The following is an 11,812-nucleotide window of genomic DNA, read 5'->3' on the forward strand; positions in this document are numbered from 1 at the left end:
GTGGAGGCAAGACAGGGAAAAAATATTGTGTTTCCCTATTTTATTTATAGGGAATTCCAGACGGGTGCTCATGAGTTTTAAAAGTTAAATGGGTTTTATTGAGCTCATCACTTCAAAGTGCAGGGAGGAGCTGGGAAAGTTCTTAAGCAAAAAAAAAAGTGGCAATTGGAGGTACAAGCAATAATGACAATTTATGTTTTGGCCTCTGTCTTCGAGGGGAAATTTGCAAGAAGGAAAGAAGAGGAGGAGGTGTGGGGAGCTGGGAAAGGTCTGCGAGGACTCATAATAACCTACTTTGCTGCTGATTGTCGGCCTGCATATTCAGGTGGCTGTATCTGTTTCAGCTAAACAGGCCTCCTGGGCCAGTTTTAAGTGAGGGTGGACTCCCACGTGCCTCGCCAGATCAATACACGTCAGCGGGGACAAAGAGCACCTTTTAGAAAACAAAAATTCCAAGTCGCGGGAATCCAAAGGGAAACAGAGGTAGTGTGCTGTTTGCTTTGGATGGGGTTTCACTGTGAGACTCTGCAGCTGAACCTGCTGCTGAAGGCGACAGGCAGCGTTGGTGCCGGTTTATAAGATGGTGCACTCTTACAAACACAAGCACGCACACACACAAAGAAGCAACACACACACACACATGCTTTTCACTCCCATTTTCTCTCTTTCCTTCTCTCACAAACACACACACACACACACACACACACACACACACACACACACACACACACACACACACACACACACACACACACACACACACACACACACACACACACACACACACACACATAAAGGAGGGCTTTCTTCTCTTAAATCTTTTGCTTTTTTAACTCTTACCCTCATTAAAGCTGCTGCTGCTGCTTCTGCTGCAGTCTGACTTTCTGCTACATGAGGGAATCAGTTGAGTGCTCAGGTTAGACCGAGTTCAGTCAAGCACTATTTGGCCCCAGAAGACCCTAAATTCTCCAGGCTGGACATTCCCTTGTAGGGTATTTAGAAGAAAGGCCACCTGTTTGGGATCTCATTTTGAAATGAGATATTGCTGGATTAATTCACTTTAGTGATGTCTGTGTGAAACAATCATCTCTGTGGAATACTGACACATGAATCTCGCATATTGTATGACATTATCTTGTATATCTTTTTTATTTTATTTCCCTCTTGGTTTCAGCTACCGTAGCCATAATAACTATCAGTACCCTGACCTGTTCTTTGAATTATCCCGTACAGACCACTGTTGTTGCTTCTGGAAACATAAAACATATGACGTCCTGTGGGGATTTTTCCTGAGAAAGACCTATCTGACACCACAGTGGAAATGTTTTCATGAGGAGGAGTTACAGATGGATTAAATTAGATCACTATAGAGAGTTGATCGCAAAAACAAAATTATATTTATATATCAAACATTACAATAAAGCCTGTAATTCAATGGCAAGTCCACTAGAGGCATGTCAGTGTGACGGTTAGTCTCGTAAACAATTGATGCAGGTCACATGACACAGGTCAAATGACATACATTATGTGATGAAGGTCCTTTGACGAAGTACAAAAGTGCGAAATTTTGTATAAAAGGAGGCAGGTTGTTGGATTGATAAAATAGCGGCGTATCACGCAGGATACAAGAATTTAAGTCCACAAGAAAGCTGCGAGGATTTCTTTCAAGAAATCGTTTCCTAACCCTAATCGAGTAGTTTTTATGCTTAATCCTAACGGAGTGCTTTGTTTTCCTGCACCTAACCACGTGTTTTTTTGAGGGTTTTGTTTACGTAACGCTTACAACAACACTTAGGCGAAACAAAACCCGTGTCGCTGGCACGTTGTCCTCTAGTGGACTGGAGGGGTATTACACCCCCGATACCAGGTTCACATGCTCAGCTCTCCTGACTTCCTTCTCTAATCAGGACACCATAAGGTCATGCACAGGTCACTTTCTTTTTCCTCAGGGACAATTAAGCACTACAGATGCTCATCATTTGGTTTAAGAACTAGCACTATGTCTCTGTCCCCCTCATCCTCTATCAGGCAGTGCACATTAAATGGTGAAGAAACTCATAGATAAGGGAAAACAAATCTATTTATTCTTGTTCAGCACCCACACCTTTGACCTTCCAGCATCTTTCAAAGTATAAACAAGCCCTCAGTCTCTTGTAAGCAGAGCCCAGTGTAAATGTCAGAACAGGCTGTTAGCATCGATGCCAAAATTGAACTGTTGTTGTGTTCAGGCAAATGTTTTCCCAGGAGCACCAGCCTCAGAGTGAAAGTTCACATTGAGCTGCACCAAACCGGACAAAATAAGCAGAGTGCAGATAATAAAGACTACTTAGTTTCAAACAAGAGTAAAGCATTACGGGGTTTTTTTTTCCCCATGGGAGAGCAACACAGCAATGAATCAGCCACCGCAAGATGCACATGGTAAACATTAAGCAGCAAGTGAAATGCTAATAAAATGAGAAATCTGTTGCTTTTATTTGCATTTGTGTTTGAGTAGTCTGACCATGTGTGCGTGTTGCGGTGCTGGACTTGGTTCAGATTCAGATTTAACACTTTGCAGATGGGCACTAGATTGATGGACTCTCCCTTTTTTCCTCTTCCTGTCTTTCTGTTTTTTTCAGTGCAAAACCTCCCCATCTGGCCTCCCCTGCAAGATACTGTGAGAAAATGACTTTTATTGTTCAGTAACAGAGTGCACCGAAATTAAACACAACTTGTTGAGGTGATTTTACTGAACATAAAAGCAATGTTACTCAAGTTTAGCTTGGCAGTGGTTTCTACTTTTACTGGACTCTGAGTGTCTCTGCAGAATATACACAACTCCAGACAGTCTGGTGATGCACGATGTGTGTATCTGTGTTTACGTGGGAATGAGCGTACATACGTGTGGATTTGTGGCATAGGGCCTCCGGTGCTTAAACCCCTGCGGTTCCTAATTCATTCTACCTCACATCCCCATAAACATCCTGCTGCAACTCCCTCGTGGTTTGTTTATGAGCTCAGCCTCTTCAAACAAAGCCCACACAGGAGGTCGGTTTCATCTTGTAAGACAACAAGGGAATCACAGCAGAAGGCATCCCATCATTAACACTGTGTGCCTTCATTGGCAGCTATTAAGTAGCTTGTAAAGTGTGTAAAATAAAAGGAACAAAGAGACATCAGAAGTCAGCAAAATAAAAACAACTAAAGAATCAGAGTTACTTTTATGGATGCATGTGACACTTTTAGACTAAATCGGTAGCTTTGCATCAATTGTACCTTTTCTCTGCATAATTACTCTAAAAAAAATCTTCTGTCATGAGACAAAGAGACAATCTGTATGATTTGTGTTGAAGTGTAGTTCCTCCTCCAGCGACTGAGTAAACAATCAATTTACATCTGAGTCTAATCATCTGAACTGATTTCATCACACTCTTGATGGATAATAGCATCCTCATCTTCACAAGGACTGTGTTAATGCAGGACTCCTTACACAAACATCCGTGATGACAAGGGTCGAGGTAATAACTATAATGATAGAGAAATTGTTTCCCCCTCATCCTGCCCGGCATCACTGGGACACCAGTTGCAGCAGAGCAGAGTAGATATCAAGGGCCAGGACCTCAGTCTGCCTATTTGTTTCCACATGTGATACTGATGAGACATTATCTTGGGAAAATAAACGAAAGCGTGCCTGTGTTAGTGTTGGACGGTACCACATTTTACAGAGAGGGAAAATACAATAATACATTTTTACTTTGCGTTTTGGCTGCTGAAGACAATATTAGTTTACAAATGTTTGGTTTGAAAACTATGTGCAATGTGAAAGGTATTGACAAACCCACAGAGAACTTTAATTAAACTCTGCAATTTAATCAGGATTATGCAGCTTTTTGGCCTCTTTCAGCTAACAGTTTGGTTTTGGTTCATAGCTTGCAGCTTAGTTGAACTTCGGTTCAGTCTCACCACACTCACTTTGCTCTTTCAATGACACTGAGGTTTTCTGCAAAAAAAGAGCTCCGATGAACTCATTGCACACTACCTGCCCAGCAGCAAAGACCAAACAACGTTTGTTGCTAGTTGGTGTGTATAGTGGAGGATTTTCACATCAAATTGTAAAAACGGTTAAAGCCACCGCTGAGGTGAAATACTGAGTCAGAGATATTAGGAATTCCTCTCATTTAGTGAAAGCCTGGTTGCGCAGACTGTCGCTCACAGCTTCAGTTTTCTTCGCTGTGATAACCGTCTGATAACTCGGCTCGTATTAGCGTTTGTTCAACCATTCTAAAGGGCGGACCAATCAGCGATCGGTGTCCCGCCCCTTCTTCACTGTGATTGGACAGCCGGTGGCAGTAACAAGTGCAGCGTAAAGTTTTTTAACTCTCACTGACTGGAAAAAAATCTAACCAAATAAACACTCAGCACCTCATCAAGCTGCTGCCATTCATTAAAACAATGTAAACAATATGCTACACTCGTTCTTGAATTTTTTTTTGGTCGACACGGTAGGGAGTTGCAACGGTGGCAGAGTGTTGTCCGATTGGATGGAACGACTGCAAAGTATTCTTTATTGAGGGTGTCCAGACCCGTATTCACAAAATCAAAATCACGTAGTGAAAATGGGTCGGGTTCACACCAGGCTAGAAAACAAGTAGACTGGTATAAACAGACCCAAATTCACTGGATGAATATGGAGGTGTGGCCACGCTCCAGTCATTGCATCCTACCAACCTCGGTTTAATTATGAAACTACTGAAGTTGCCTTTAAACAATTGACATTGACTATCATATGATGCACGTTATGCGCTGAAACTCTACCACTGCTACTATTGTTCAAACTACTTCAACACCATTACACTTAGGCACCCCAACTGTTTTCTAATTGGTCCACTCTTTACAGTGGCTGAGCAAGCATGAACGTGAACAGGGTTTCCAGACTACGATCAGAACAAAGACTGAAGCTCCGAGCAAACGTTGGGCAGAAGCAGGCAAGGAAAGAACCACACAAGTTTCAACAAACCTTTAGCAAGATGGCTGCAAAGTCACCATTATTGACACAAAGTTCACATCCGAATAAAACCCCATAGTTCATTTCATTCTCTTAAAACTGTTTGTATCTGATTTCACTCGTTAACAAGCCACTCTAAATACAGCGAAGGCAGTTGATTCAGATCATTTTAATAGACTTTTATCATGGCAGAAACTTTGACTTGTAACAGTAGATGGAGTTAATGATGGCTCGGCTCCATTAAGTGTCCCAATAAGCCATGACAGTGAACCAGCATGCAGTAAAGCCAGACCTCATCTGATTGGAATGCAGCCACTGTGTACAGACCTGTTCTTTCCACACTGTGACAAGTCAAAATGTCTGCAATGAAAAAGGTCTGTCATGTGGTTAAAGGCCACCAGTGGGGTCTACAATAATATATCAGAGGTTTTCCTACATACAATAAATGCATACAATTCATTTTTATCAGCAGCTAAAGAACTACAAGGAAGAACACAGTGTGAGCCACAGAGGCTGTCCCCCCCCCCCCCCCCGAGGGACTGATGCAATATGTTGTCTTACAGTTGTGCAATGTTGTTTAAAGTCTGGAGTATGTTGTTTCAAATTTTTTATTAATAGCACTTGAATGCATAAACAATGCTTTGTGGTTGACTGTCACGTGTGTGTGCTGTATAGGTAAGATGCAAATTCAGCGATAATAGACGTAAAAATTAGAAGTAAAGTTTCCCTATGGGCACAATAGAGTATGTTGTATTGTATGGTATTGTATTGTAACTAGTTTGAAAGTCAATACAGGCCCAACTGCTAACTTTCACCAGTGTGATGGAGAAACTCAAAACCTGCATATACAATAAGAACAGACGTGATATAGGAAACATCTTATCACCAATGGTTTAACTCTTTTAGATAGAAATATTTGTGTATTCATAGATTGTGATTTTTTTTTTTTCAAAGGGGAAGGAGGCATCAATGTCATTTTAACAATTTCTGACCAGATAATTAAACTTTTTTTCTGGAATTATTTTATCAGACACAAATTATTGTTCAAAGCAGAGTATTTTGACACATCTTTAAAAATACCTGTAGGGTGTCGTTAAAGTGGATCGTTTGCTTTTTGTGTCAAAGCCTTGCTATTTTAAGAAAAGTACCGAATGCCAATAACTGTTGCTGCTAATCTGCTCTGGCAGGTGAATTCGTAATTTGTTTTATTGTTACGTTTTACCAGAAATGTTTGACCAGCGGTTGAATCAGCAGGATTAAAGCAATAAAACATAGTAGTCATAGTGCTAATTGTGACTGCACTGTCAATGAGTACAGCTCAGGTGGATCATTAAAGTGAAATACTGAGGAAATAAGTCACCCTCTCAGTCTGATCAGAAATAATAATGAAGTGACAACACTGAGGTGAATCAGCGGAGCTCCACACTTTAAATGTGTCCTAATAAAGGTTACTGCGCTTGTGTTCTGTGATGGAGGGTCATGCTAAGATTGAATGTTTTTACATTACCTTTTTAGGAATGTGAACATGCCGTTGTTAAATATTTCCTATGAAAAGAAAGCTTTAGACTCATGATAGTAATTGTTAGGATGATGAACACTGAAAGCACCCTCTTAGTCAAAACAGGCTCACCACAGTCACATTCAATTTTATGGTTTGTTTCTCTTTGACTAGAAGCGGGCTTTAAAGTGGAGTAACTTTTTGTTGGGAGGATTATAAAGGAGTGGAGATAAGTTTCAGAAACAGTGGCTCCTGCTGTTTGTGTAAAGTCTGGAACAGATGAAGGCACTTTGTGTGTGAGGAACGTGAGCTTGCTTTGGGACTACTGTATGTTTGCTCTGACTGTATAGGCTGCCTTGTAAGTACATGAGGCTCGAGAGCCTTAAAGCCTGAAAAGAATAAAATCAGTCATTGAGTCCAGAGCTTGACTGAAGCCTGACAGAAATACACTCCAAAGCCACCTCCCCCGAGGCTCCAGTCTTCTCAGTGCAGCAGAGCATACCGAACCAGCAGAGGCATTTTAAAGGTTCCTCCAAAGTGCGAAATAACAACTGGGGGTCTCCCATAATAGTTAAGGCAAACAAAACACCCTGACCTGCACAAATGTGAAATGCAGGCCAAACCTCGAAGAATGTCAACATAGCAGCCGCAAAGCATCAGAAACAAGCGCCACACACACACACAAAGTCGCGATAAAGGCTTGAAGGAAGCAGAGGGAGTTGATACAAAAAAATTAATGGGGTACAATGGGAACAATAGAAGAGCACAGAAGTCCCATTTCTCAAAGTACACACAACTCATACTTGTATACTAACTGTTTAGAGGAATGGTGCCCTCATCAACACATATTGTATGTTGCAGAGAGGCTTGTTGTTTGTTTTGTTGTGTATGGCCTAATCTTGCCTATTTATAATGGCAGAGATACAGTGGTCCACCCTCCACCCCCCCGCAGGAATGTTAATCTTCCCAAAGGCTTTGGTCAAGAGTCCAGCGGCCCAGCCAGCGAACGCCACACAGCTGAAAGGGTCGATCCAAGTACATCCCGATACAAACTGGCTCTTTAAGAAAGATGTGATTAATCCAAAACCACAGGACAGAAAAAAGAAAATGCCGTCCCGTTGCATTTTTCAAAGGCAGCCTCCCAGTGCAACCACATAAACCGATGAAAGCACTAGAGATTCCAAGGAAATGAAGCAAACTGGGAGGCAGAGGAGACTAATCAGCAAGTTTCACCCTGCTGCACATAAACTGAAAGAAACAGTCCGTCACACTATCAGATGGCACAGAGCTGCCTCTGGACACCCACTCTCGGGTACCATCAACATGAATGTTATCATGGCTTGGGGACCGGAGGAGGCTCAAACTGTGTGGACCCTGACAGACATGAGGTGAAAGAGTAGGACAAACATGAAGTCATGGACTTTTGTAAGTCTTATTACAAGTCTTATTAGACTTACAAAAAGACTAAAATGTCTGAAAATCAACTGAATGGACTGACATGAAATTCGGCAGACATTCATGGTGCCCAGAGGAGGAATCCTAATTACTTCCCTGACTTTTCCTTTAGCTGCACAATGAGGTTGACCTTTGCTTTTTAATGAAATGTATTGAGAGAAAAAATGGAGTGATTATTCTGAAATGTGGTACACACATTCAGGTTCCCCTGAGAATAAATCTACATCATTTTAGTGATTCCTTAACTGTTCCTCCGGAGCCGTCATCAATTGTTGTCAAATGTTGGATTGTGTTGAATTATCAAATGCAGGTGTTGTACATGGTAAACATTGTACTTGCCAAGCATTGTCATTGCATGTATGTTAGCATTCTGACTTTAGCATTTAGCTCAGAGCCCTGCTGGGCTTTGCCTGATGCCTTCCATCCAATCAAATTTTGGTGATATTAGAACTCAGAGTGCACCAGCTGTTGCCAAACTGTACTCAATAAAAACAAGTGTGAGTATGTGAATTGAGGGTTAGTCGTGTTAGCTGAACAGAACATAAATAATGTGGCATTTAGACAATTTAGAAATGCAAAGAATTTTGTGTTATTGTACAGTTATTCACTTGAATTATGTGTAGCTTTATGACGACGGGTTATTTCCACAGCTAACATGCGGCAGATTAGACTGCCCATTCATTTATCGTAAAGGGACTTTTAAAGTAGTCTGTAGAGAAAATAGGCTTCAAAAAGTCCCCCGCAAACTTGATCCGCTGCCCTCCAGATGATGATATATGCTTCCCAGAAGTTGAATGAACTTCAGTTTGATTGAAATGTGCGGCGCATTAACTTGTGACACCTGTCTAAAAATGACACGTAGAGTCATAACACTTGAATTCCAACTTGTTCTAATATCCACATCTGATTGGAGAAATGTCACGAATTCATCTTGTGGAAGGTTCAGCTCCTTGAGGAGGAAGTAATTTAGGGGAGGAATTTGGCTGAAATGTAGCAGGGTGTGACGGAGTCTCTGAGTGTCTGTCCAGATGAATTGCTTTCTTCAGATTTATCGTGAACAAAGAGAGGATGTGGGCAATAATTGGTGCGTTCTAAAATTAATTCTTTACAGCCTTTGCCCTTCCTTTCCCCTCACCCCCGTTATCGCTCAGACTCCTCTCATATCTGGTTTGTGTCATGCATCACATGGTTGGTGAGGCCACTCATTTATTTTCACTGTTATCACATATATACTGCAGCCTGGCCAGCTTCTCTCACCAGACACACACCATTTAAAAGGTACAGCAGCCATATTGGAGCCTGTTAATGAGCCATGAGGCGTTTGGAAACAGTGCGGGCGGGCCTCCCACCAACAAACAAAGGTCACCACTTCCCATTCTGATTAATATGTTCCAACTTTTGGTTGCAATGCATTGTTTTGACTGGATGCAAGAAGTTCAGAGGTCAGTGTCCTGAATCTCCTCTTTACAAGACTGGACCACTGCTAACTCCTAACTTTATGTCTGCCAGATATTTGGACTCTTTTAATTGTCAAATAGATTTTCAATGATGAAACAACTGTGCCTCAATTGGACTTCTTAAAACGTTTGTGCATCAGAACAACATGTATTTCATTTGATTCATGTTTTCAGTTAGCATAGTTGAAAAGTAATGAGGTTAAATATCAAGTTACCAACTGTCTGTTTAACATCATGTGTGTTCAGGTACTGGCTGTATGTTTCTGTTACGGGCTCACACTCCTCAGGATGCCTGGCTCGGCTCTCGGTGGGGAGTCGTAGTATCTGTGACAGAGCAGCTGGGAGAGCTGATCTCATTAGCGGGCCGATGGGAGGATTGCTGAGCTGGGCATTCCTCTGTGGGAGCAGTAGTAGCGGAGATGCACAGCTTTCCATGAGTAAAAGTGTACAAAATAAACCTGTTGAACAAAGGAGCACTGGGAACAGCAAGCACCCATTCACCTACGAAGATTCTCCTGAAAGTTTGTCATGAGGAAGTCGAAAATGTTCAAGGCTCTCTGAACATGAATATGCTGCACAATGAAATTTTTTTGGCATGACTTTGGGTGTAGATGCACTCAAAGGAGAACTGCTGAGACAGCAGCGGTCTATTTTTAACATTTTGGTATGTGTGCTAAATTTAGATTTAAAGAATAGCAGGAAAGAGGTAGAAGGGGGAAACGAAGTGCAACGTAAATCATGGCATGCACTCAAACTCTCTCTTGGCTCTGTGAGTACAACAGCATCAATCACACCTTGCAACAGACTCCTTATCCAGCAGATTAGAAGTTGCTACTACGTGCTGTGTGTGTGTGTGTGTGTGTGTGTGTGTGTGTGTGTGTGTGTGTGTGTGTGTGTGTGTGTGTGTGTGTGTGTGTGTGTGTGTGTGTGTGTGTGTGTGTGTCCTGAGTGGAGCTGTTAGATGTCAGAGTTTTCAGATTTGAATCTGCTGTACTGATCACAAGGGAAGCAGGGCAGACAGGCTGATTGCGCTAAGATTGACTGATTGAGATCATATACACACTTACTCTCACACACAGACTCATTCACCCGTTTGCTGAATTTAATAAAACCACCAAAAAAGCCAAGTGTTTAAATGGATACACTAAAATGTATTAAATTGTTGCACTTTCATATATATGTAAGGGAAGGACTCGAGAGTATATGCTGTAAATACTATAGAAAATGTTGACATTGAAGGTTCATTTATCTTAGAAATGACAAAATAATCATACGAAAAGATACATTTCCCAGTCTATGTTGGTTAAAAGTTGCCATCGACACTCCTGGATCAGTACATTTTGTTTTCTACTGTAAGCTAATGTTAACATTAAAGGTGCAATATATACTAAATGAAGTCCCGTCCTGTAATACCACTTTGTGCCTTAGGAGGCGAGAGTGAGTCACTGTAGTGTCCAGGCAGGTTGTCCCATGTCCAGCTATCAGAGTTTCAGCCATTTGCCATCTGTTAGCCATTGACTTTTATTATAACTGATGATTGTAAAGTTAGATTGTATGGAGGCAGTAGTTGAGCCACAATAAAAGTGATCAATTAAGCTTATATATATGTTATATACATTATAGCTTACCTCTATTTTTAGTAAGACCAAACGAGCAAGAAAACAGCCAAAGAAAAAACATGTTGATGCCATTTGGAATATTTGTTTGGTTTGTCAGCAACTCACTATTGCCTCTTGAGTTGTGTGGTGGTATTAGAAGACAGGACAAGTCCAGGTTAGCTGGTTAGCATGCTAACTTCAGTAGACATCTGTTCAACATAATACAGATGTCTTTGACATAAAGCCTCTATCTGCTATTTTTTCACATTCTGTGGATACTTTTATTTTGTTTCTGAATGTTTTAAACGTCTTACATGTTGCTTCTTTAAGGCAGCATTCATTGCTTTGCCAGAAATGTTTATTTTCCTGCTATTACATGAGCTACAGCTCGACAAAAAAAAATCCAGCCACTTCAAATATACGTTTGATGAATGTTCTTATGCTTCTGAACACGTGTGTTCATGACTGTAAAACTCTGCTCCTGCTTGCGAATTGAAAAACTCTGGAGTTTGATTTCTTTAACGTTGTTGTTTCAATGTAAAACTGCCTTGGCAAGGATGGAAATGATTCACACTGCCAATGAATGTTTCAGCTGAATGTGTTTGAGATTTGAAGGAAATAGAACAAAATGAGAGGAGAGGGAGGGAGAGAGGAATACACACACACACACACACACACACACACACACACACACACACACACACACACACACACACACACACACACACACACACACACACACACACACAGAGAGAGAGAGAGAGAGAGAGAGAGAGCTGGCATGACGGCTCTTGGAGCTGTGACAGGAAACTTTCTGCTG

The sequence above is a fragment of the Brachyistius frenatus genome, unplaced genomic scaffold, assembly GCF_029030835.1.
Source record: "Brachyistius frenatus isolate BFR_SWC_R1_liver_20210118 unplaced genomic scaffold, ASM2903083v1 Contig_44, whole genome shotgun sequence".
NCBI lineage: Eukaryota > Metazoa > Chordata > Actinopteri > Embiotocidae > Brachyistius > Brachyistius frenatus.